The following is a 9,783-nucleotide window of genomic DNA, read 5'->3' as shown; positions in this document are numbered from 1 at the left end:
AGAGCCACGCGCATGATCAAAGGTCAGGAAAACAGACCTTATGATGAGAGGCTGAGAGCAATGGGGCTATTCAGCTTGGAAAAGCACAGGCTTAGGGGTGATCTGGTGGCCACCTATAAGCTTATCAGGGGTGCTCATCAGGATCTGGAGGAACGACCATTCACCAGAGCCTCCCAACGGATGACAAGATCAGACAGTCACAAACTCCACTGCGACCAGTTCTGGCTGGACATAAGGAAGAACTTCTTCACTGTCCAAGCCCCCAAGGTTTGAAACAGACTGCCATCTGAGGCGGTTCATGTGCCCACTTTGAACGCCTTCAAATACATTTGGTTGTCTATCTTGCTGGGATCCTATGATCCCTGCTGACTTCCTGCCCCTGGGGCAGGGGGCTGGACTCAGTGATCCTCCAGGGTCTCTTCCAGCCCAAATGTCTATGAAATCTACACCAATGTTAATGTGTCATATGTCAAAATAGCCTTTGCAGTGTCACAGTGTAACCCTGCATCATATTTACACTAAGATGGAACAAGCCCTGAAGAATGCATGGTAGGGAAAAATCCTGCCTCCACCTAGATGTCAAAACAGGTCATGTCCATCTATGACAATTACCCATCAAGTGGACCTATACCTGCCTGACAGTGATCCACAGTGTAGTGGGGAACAATCCAGTCTTCACAAATGGTGGAAAATGAACCTATCAGTCCTAGATCTTTGTGTATAACCAGCTGCAGAAATAGCCTTTGCTAGCTGGAAGTGCATTAGTTTCTCTCTGAACTCCTATAATCCTCTGGGCCTTCAAAGAGCCGTGCAGAAAAGGCTAACCTTTCACCTTTGAACCCTTTTGGTTTAAGCTGGTCCTGAGGCAAACCAAAGGAGCAGGAGGCAGCGCAAGCTGTGGGTAGAGATGGTCGAGGGTGAAAAGGTTGCTGTGTTCAGGACCTTCACTGCAAGGAATCCAGTGCCTGCACTAGCTGGCTGCATTGAAGTTGTGATTGCTCCTCAAAGGATTTTGCATTTGGAACAAAGTCACTTTTATTCCTGGAGTGGAGATGGGAGCCCTTCTTCCCTTGGAAGCTATGTCTGATTGGAAGGCAATAACATCTCTGCTTGAGGGGCTGGATGAGGTTTTCTTTGATGGCTCAGCTACTCAGAGCAGGGCAAGCTGTGTGTGTGTGTGATGAGGGAACCAGCTGACCTGGACACTACAGCTTGCTTTTCACGAGATCTGAGTTAGCTTTCACATTCATCAGTTCAGCAGAGGCTCTGAAGCAAGTCCCACCGAGTCTTCCATTGCTGAACTGAATGGGTCAGACTGCAGGATATTTGAGGGAACATTACAGCTACAGTCTCTTCCAATCCAATGTGGGCACCGACCTGAGGGGAGAGATTGGATGTGAGGCCCACAGCTGGCACATCTGATACAGCATGGGTGATACCACTCTACCTCAGCAGAACTGCTGAGCCTCTGTCCTGGATACCAGCTTCTGAATGTGACACCATTGCAATGTCTTGGCTGGTGTTCATGAAGCAGGACTGCTTGGCTGGATGGTCCTATGCTGGTACCACTGGAGAAGATTCTCCTCTAACTTAGGTATCAGAGGCCTTGTGCTTTTGGAGTGAGTGGGGTAAATTCTGTCCTGCTCTCTCTATAAAGTTGCCAGAGCCCCTAACATGGAGGTGCCCGTGGCATTCTGGGGATCAGGAGTGTGTCACTTTCTTAATATTGGAAACACAGCAGGAGTTTCCACATAAGCTGTGGGAGTAGGGGAAGGTAGTTCAGTGGAAGAAAGGAGGGAAGATCAGATGGAGGAAGTGCATGAAGTCAAGCCTTTTAAATAATATTGCTCTGTGCTCCGCCTGCTCATCAGGCCTGTGCAATCACAATCTGAAGGTGTCCTGGATGCTACACCCTTCTGTGGCAGGGCCTGGCTGGCTGGCTAGAGAGAGTACCAGTAGTCCTAGTTGAGAAGAACAACCCTTGTGGTAACTCCCAATTGATGTCCCTTTTCCTAGCAGAGGACACAAACCAGCAGAATCTCTGGCCCTGTTCCCCTCCACCAACTTTGCTATCCATCCCCTCCAAGAAAATGTACCTATGAGTTAAGCAACATGGCTGGAACAAGGTCCAGGTGGGATAAACTGCAGCAATTAATTTGCTTAGCTACAGGGATGGCAGGAGCAGATCCTTAGTGTGCCACTCAGTTCAATTTCTGAACCCCACGATGCCAGGGCAAATGGGGCCCTGTCCTAAGAGAAGCGCTAGGGTGAAAGGTGGCAGCTGTCTAACAGATGCTTAGTGGGGTAGGAGAGCAGTAAAGACTAGCATGTCCAGTTGAACGTGCTACACAAAGTTTAGGGAGGCAGAAGCTAATGGCTAGAGCTGGCCAGGCACCTGCCCTCAGGAAGAGCAGCATGGGATCCAGACATGACAGGCTTTCAGTGTACTGAAAGGGCAGCACTAGACAGTCAGTGCTGACTCAGAGATGAGAGCAGCATCTGGCTTTGCCTTGGGGCTTGTCTGGACAGGGGAACCTATTGAGAAAAAGGAGGATATGAATTCACTCTTACACCACACTTAGCCTTGTTTCAAAAGCAGGCTAAGCTAAGCCACACAGGGGTGCTCAGCACAGGATAAAAGCAGTTAGCCACATGGTGAGGTAGTACAGAAGAACTAAGCTGGGTTGTTTCCTGGGGTATGCAAAGCCCTTAGCAATCTCCCATTCAAGTATAAAAGAGTCTTAGTCCTGAATGGCTAATCAGAGCAGCATCTGTCCTTAGTGCAGCATGCCTATCAGAAGAAAGAAGTCTTTGCCTGTGGTCTCCACATAGTCTCTCAGCCCCACATCTGACATGTCCTTCCAAAGATGTCATTCTCAGGGGCACCGGAAGAAAAAGTGGTCTCATCACTTCAGCTGTGTTGGCCATGATCAGAAGATGAGAACCACCCACTTGAGCTTGCAGATCCATATCAGCCCAGCACCCTGTCCAGTGGCCTTGTGGAGATAGCACCCATTCTTCAGCAGGGTGCCCTCCAGGCATGCATGTGGCCTCCAAGGGGATGCATCTGTTTTGATAATGGAGCCAACAAAGGACCAGAGAAAGGCAATTAAAATGTTTAGGGGCAGCCCTGAGGCAGGGGCCCTTTTTACATGAGCAGAGATTTCTAAGGCATTGGTAAGTGAATAGAGTCGGTTGAAAAGGACTACTGGGCTCTATTCATGACTCTGCTTCTGATTCCTTGTGTGTTGGAGAGCATGTTCCTTTCTTCTCTATATCTCAGTTTACCCTTCTCTAAAATATACCATCATGGCCTATGGGCATGACAAGGCTAAATGAATGAATGTTTGGGTGGCCTCTTGAGCTCCTTAATGGGAAGGGGTGGAAGGATTCTTGTTTATGAATGAAGCATGATATGAACACACTTGCAGGTGGGCACTCCACTTACCTGTCTCCATGATGCATGGACAAAAGGACAGCCAGCAAGATTAAGCATCAGGCACCGGACACTGCTGGGGATAGGATATGAATCTGAACCAAACTGGTAACTCTTTATTTTCTTGTGCATGAAAGTGGCACTTGCAGTGACATTGGCTGGGACCATAATTAATCATGCAGCTCTATCCTCAAACTTTGGGCCACCTAGAAACAAAGACTCACAAAGTTGGATGGGATTTTGAGGGTCATTTCATGCAACCTTTACTTGAATGCAGGAATGCTGCTCCTAACCTATCCCTATCAAAGGCTCATCCAGCCTCCTCTCAGAAACAAAAGGGAAAAGAGCAGCCCATCAACACTGCCTGTGGACATAGGGCCTCAACCTTGGGAAACCAGCAACCCCACCGCTGGGCTATCTCTCAGGCACCTGATGGTGTTGGTAACTATAGGGTCAGGAAGGCATTTTGGCTACAGGCTGCCTGAGACCACTGGCTAGAAGCAAGACCAAGGAGATGGACTGAACCCCTTCCATACATGCCATTAACCAACAAAAAATTTGAATCCCTTTGGTTATTCCCCACCCCAGCAATTGTACACCTCATGCTAAAACTATTATTTAAGGATGTCTTGGCACCTTACAGCTCTGTACTGATTCAGTTAGCATGCATGGGGTCTTTCTCTCTTCCTATTATAGCACAACAATATAACTTCTTAACTCCCTATGCCGAGGGCTAACATGAGCTATATGACTAACTGCATGTTTTAAATTGCATTCACATGCACTAACTATGTACCCATGTAGCTACCAAGCACGGGGTCCTATATTATCTTATAACTCTACAAACCCATGTAAATAATCATGAGAAAGATGGGTCTGGACAGATCCTCCAGGCTCCTGATATAACTCATCAGTGACCACAACCTACTGGATGGCTGGGAAAGAAGCCTGAGGCCCTGGGGGAAATTTCACCCAGGTGGACCTGTTGGGGAACACCAAGTCATGGATAGACCTTGTTTGGCCCTAAGGGGTGCAAAGCAAGAAAAACCCAATCCGTGCCTGCTTGCTTCTTGGACCACTACCTCCTAACAGTACAGGCAGAGATAGGGGGCTGTCTGAGGGAGGCTGGGGTGTGGAAGCTGAATGTGAGCCTCCTGAAGAACAAGAAGACCCAGCACAGCTACAGGGTGTGCTATGCAGGGTGGAAGACCCTCGGAGCCCCGCACCCAAACCACATAGAGTGTTGGACCAGTGTGGAGGAAGGGACCAAGGCCTTCTTCCAGCAGGGGGTGAGCCCAGTTTCAGAAGAGACAGCACAAGCACCTCAACTGTAAGTCCCAGCAGCGTTTCCCAACCTTTTCCAGCCATAGGCACACTTAGATTAATAAAAATGTTCTGCGGCACACCTGTTAAGGCATTCCTCATCCTCATACCTATTGTAGCTCCTTGCCATGGCAAAATTCTGTGGCACACCTGTTCATTTCTGACGGCACATTTTTGTGCTGTGGCACTGGTTGGGAAACGCTGAGTTACAGGACCTGCACAAGCAGGCAGCAGTGGGATGGGACATAAGCGAGGATATCCGGGGGATGAAGGCCCAGATTAGAGCCTGGTACAGGGAACAGGCCAGGAAAAACATCTTCTAGGCTCAGTTAAAGAAGACCAAGAGGGAGGCCAGGACCAGCTTGGGAGATGGAGCAACAGTGAAGCACAGCTCAAAGAAAGGGATGCTGGAGACGGCAGCCACCTTCTACTAGCAGCTCTACACTGTGCACATGGAGGACCCTGAGGCCATGCAGCAGTGCCTGCTGGGCCCTTGGAGAAGAGAAGCAGTGAAAGCTAGAGGAGGAATGGATGCTAGAGGAGACTGAAAGGACCCTCCACAGCTTTAAGAACAGTAACATTCCTGGGGTGGATGGCCTGCCCAAGGAGTTTCATAGTTTCTAGGGTCGGAAGGGACCTGAGTAGATCATCTAGTCTGACCCTCTGCCATGGCAGGAAAGAGTACTGGGGTCAAATGACCCCAGCAAGGTGTACATCTAACCTCCTCTTAAAGAACCCCAGGGTAGGAGCCAGCACCACTTCTCTTGGAAGTTGGTTCCAGATCCTAGCCGCCCTGACCATGACGTAGCGCCTCCTGATATCTAGCCTAAATCTACCCTCTGCCAACTTGTGACCGTTATTCCTGGTCACTTCTGGGACCAGGTGGGCCTGGCTTGTTGAAGGTCCCTTCTTTAGAATGGTCTGAGGGAGAACTTGAAGAACTGGAGGCCCATCACCTTCCTAAACTTTGATTACAAGTTGCTAGCCAAAGTCCTGGACAAGCAATTCAAATCCATCCTAGGGTCCATTATCCACGTGGACTAGTTGTGCATGGTGCCAGGGTGCCAGATCCATGGAACCCTTCAACAGCTGCAAGACGCATTCTAATATCAAGGGAGAGAGGGCAGAGCATGGCTATGCTGAACCTGGACCTGGAAAAAGCCTACAACTGAGTATCACACTTGTTCCTGTTGAAGATGCTGAGGAAGATGGGCATCCTCCTCCAACATTCATCACCTGGATAGGAATGCTGCACAGACGTGAGCAGCAAGGTGCTGATCAGTGGGTTCCTGAGTTCATCAATTGCCGTAGAGTCAGGGGTCCGGCAGGGCTGTCCGCTCTCCCAGATCCTCTTCATTTACACAATGGAGTCCATAGCTCAGCAGACCAGGTGGGACTCCAGAATCAGTGGAGTCCTGATACCTAGTAGCAGAGGGGAAGAGACCAGGGTCCTAGCTTACATGGACAACCTTAACATCCTGTGCAGGGAGAAATGGTCAGTCGAGAGAGTGTTGAGATGCACACAGGTCTGTGAAGCAGCAGCAGGGACCAAGCTCAATGTGAGTAAAAGCACCTGCCTGGCATTGGGAGAACTCAGGGACTTGTCAGCCCTGGGGGTCTCCATCCCCTGCAAGGGGGTCAAGACCCTCAAGATACAGTTTGACCCTGAGTTGAATGGATGGAAAACACAGGAAAGCAGAAATTGGGACTGTAGTACATGCACTGCCTCTCCATAATATGTCACCCAAAGAATACAGAGGGCCATGTGCATCTTCTTTTGGGGATGCAGATGGGAGAAAGTAGTGAAGAAGACACTGTATAAGACCAGACAGGGGCAGGGGAATACCAGACATCCTGCTGTTCCTCTGAGCCAAGTACAAGAGCCAGATGTGCAATCTGGTGACCAGGGCAGAGATGAAAATGGCCTGCTTTGTCAAATACTATGCAAGGCACCTGCTGAAACGTTGGCAGGTATACACACCACCCACCGGGATGCTGTGGACCATGGAGTAGTCATGGTTCTACACGGTCTTTGATATTTTTGGAGCAAGTGTGACCTGCTTAAAGAAGCCCCTGAAACCATGACCGATCACCAGAAGATGCAGGAAGCGGTCAGAGCCAGAGACAGCCTGTCAATCATGGATCTGCTCCCCAGTGATGGCTGCCAGAGTGAATCTTCCACAAGGGCCTATGGAAATATCCTTGAACTGGCAAGTAGCCCACCAGGTACTCTCCATGTAGGCTCTGAAACAGAGAAGGGCAGAAGCCAACCCAACTGCCCTGCGGAAACCTGCCACAGGAAAGCAGAAACCATCAACCACCTCCTGCGGCTCTGTCCATACTCCAAGGAGGCGTTGAAGAAAGTAAAATGACTCTGCTGGGTGGTGACAGGGGTCAAAACCACAACGAGCAAGGCAGCACTGTACAGACACCTGACCAAACAACAGGGGTCTCCATCAGCCGACTTTGATCAGTTCGTCTCCTGCCTCAGGAGCACGCTGCTGAAGATCAGGAACCTGCTGATGTACCAACACACAAAGCTCTCAGTCGAGGACTGTGTTAAAATGCGACTGAGGGAGCTGCAGGCTTACTACCAGAAGATGGTAGAAAAGAATGGCAAAGAGGTGGCAAAAATCATTTGGCAGAGGAACTACTGGCACAGACTGTTCAAATATATTGCTCTCTTCCCCTAAGGAAGAAAAATGGATCTGCTCCATTTCTACTGTGTGGCATGTCCAGCAGTAGAAAGTGAGACAACAGGTAGAATTGAAACACCTGTGTGTGTGTGTGTGTGTGTGTGTGTGTGAGAGAGAGAGAGAGAGAGAGAGAGAGAGAGAGAGAGGCAGGGTATAGGGAAGGCAAGCAGCTTAATTTTAAGGGGGGGATGCATTTAGGGCCCATGTCTGATCAGAGCCTTACAAAAATGATAATTATAAGTGAAATAAGAAAAAAATGAGGCAGTCCAGATAGCAGGGCCCAGAAGCTGTGGCAAAAGCATAACATTCTTTGCACTGGATACAGAATTAGCGTAAGACAGGAAGGGCGACCTGGTGGTTAGAGCACTAGCCTGGGATTCTGGAGGCTGTGGTGCAAGTCCTTCCTTTGACGCAGACTTCTTTTGTGACCCTGGGCAAGGCATTTAGCCTCAGTTCTGCTTTCTGTACAATGACTGACTAGCACTGCCATCCTTCCTGGGGTGTCGTGAGAATAGTAGTGAGAGGATCAGATGTGAGAACTATAAGCTGGATGAGTAGTACAGATAGATATTTCATGCTAGGGAGCCCAGCTGGCTGCAGGATCACAGGAGCACAAATGCAGTTTAATACAGTATGACCAGCTTGGGATCTAGGGTTATATTTTTTTTCTAGCACCAGGCTGATGCCAATGCACAGTGTTTGGGTACATTTCTTTCCTTCCCAAACTGGACATTTACAAGACAAATTCACTGACCAAAAACTGACTCAGAAACAAAACCAAGCAGCAAATTGCAACTCCAGGATGGTTTGAAATGAAGCCCCTCAAAGACAGTCCTGACTCCTGACACGGGAGTACTCTGCTGTGCTCTGGGATACTTTTAACACCAGGGAGCTCAAAAAGTCCTGAATGAGACCATGGCTGAGTTACTGAAGCACCCTGCAAACCAGTGCATGGAGTGAGGCTGGCAGTGGGACTGCCTGGGAAGGCTCTGCTAGTGATGTTGCTGCAGAGCCTGGAGGTCTCAGTTAGCAGCTGCATTGTGCTAAATATTACATCACTCAGGGTGAGATCTTGGCCCTACTGAAGTCAATGGCAAAGTTTTCCCACCGGCCAGGCCTTTGTGCACACTGAGGGAGAGAGACAGAGAGACAGAGTTCCCGTCCTGAGGAGGGAAACAGGTGAAGTGACATGGCCAAGGACATGGAACAGCTCAGTAGCAGAAGCAGGAGCAGAACCCATCTCCTGCTCTGCCCTCCATGCCCCTAGTCTTAACAGAGGCTGTCCCTAGGGGCAGGATGGGTTTTCCATACACAGAGAGGTGGTCAGCTTTGTTCCTTTGAAGTCAGGCAGAAGGCATGTTAGGTTTGCAATATAAACTAAGGTTAGTTAGCCTTTTCCATACACAGGCATGCAGGTATCTTAACACATACAATTCATGTACTAACACACATTTGCCTCACTAAATTCTCTTGGGAAAGGGCAGACACAGATCTGGTTCCTGAGCTGTGTTATACAAACACACCTTGCTTTGGTTTGCACAGGGCTGGTCCTGCCTTGGGCAGGGGGTTGGATCAGGTGAGCACCTGGAAGTCCTTCAAGCCCAGCTTCTCTAGGACAGCGTTTCTCAACCTGTGCATCACAACCCAAAAGTGGGTTGCAAGAATATATGAAAGAGTTGTGAACAAACTTAAAAAAACGGATTCTCCTTTAAAGGAGAAAAATGTGAGACACTGTGACTTTTTCCTTGCAGGCTGGCAGGGTTCCAGCTCAGGAACCAGATCTCTTTGTCTGCCCTTTCCCAGGAGAATGTAGTGAGGCAATATGTGTTGGTACATGGATTGTGTGTGTTAAGATACCCACACACCCACCCCCTGCCCCACACACTGGGGGGCTAGGGCCTGGGGGCAGCGGGTCGGGACTGGCCACCAATGTTAACAAATGGGTCCCAGTACAAAAAAGGTTGAGAATCACTACTCTGTGATTCTGCGTGTGCCCACCGGTACACCCCCACCCCCACATAAGTGTGCGCACTTACGTGCATGCAGGTACACAGTAGATATGTGTACGCACTGCCCACACATGCGCCCATGAAGATTTGCCTGCCTACACAGAGCCCTGTGTCCAAACACAGCCAGGGTCACGTGGCTTGGCGTGCACTTGCACACGCGCTTACATACACAGGCAACGTCGCGCGTGCCCACACGCCCACACGCCCACACGCCCACACACACACACACACACACACACACCCCCCCCGCCCAAATTTAAAAAACCCCGCATAAATTCCAAAAACAAACAAAAAAAGTTTATTAACCAGTTTTTTTTAA

Source organism: Gavialis gangeticus, unplaced genomic scaffold, assembly GCF_001723915.1.
Source record: "Gavialis gangeticus isolate Ggan-Ray unplaced genomic scaffold, GavGan_comp1, whole genome shotgun sequence".
NCBI classification, from domain to species: domain Eukaryota; kingdom Metazoa; phylum Chordata; order Crocodylia; family Gavialidae; genus Gavialis; species Gavialis gangeticus.
This window is presented reverse-complemented; position numbering follows the sequence as displayed.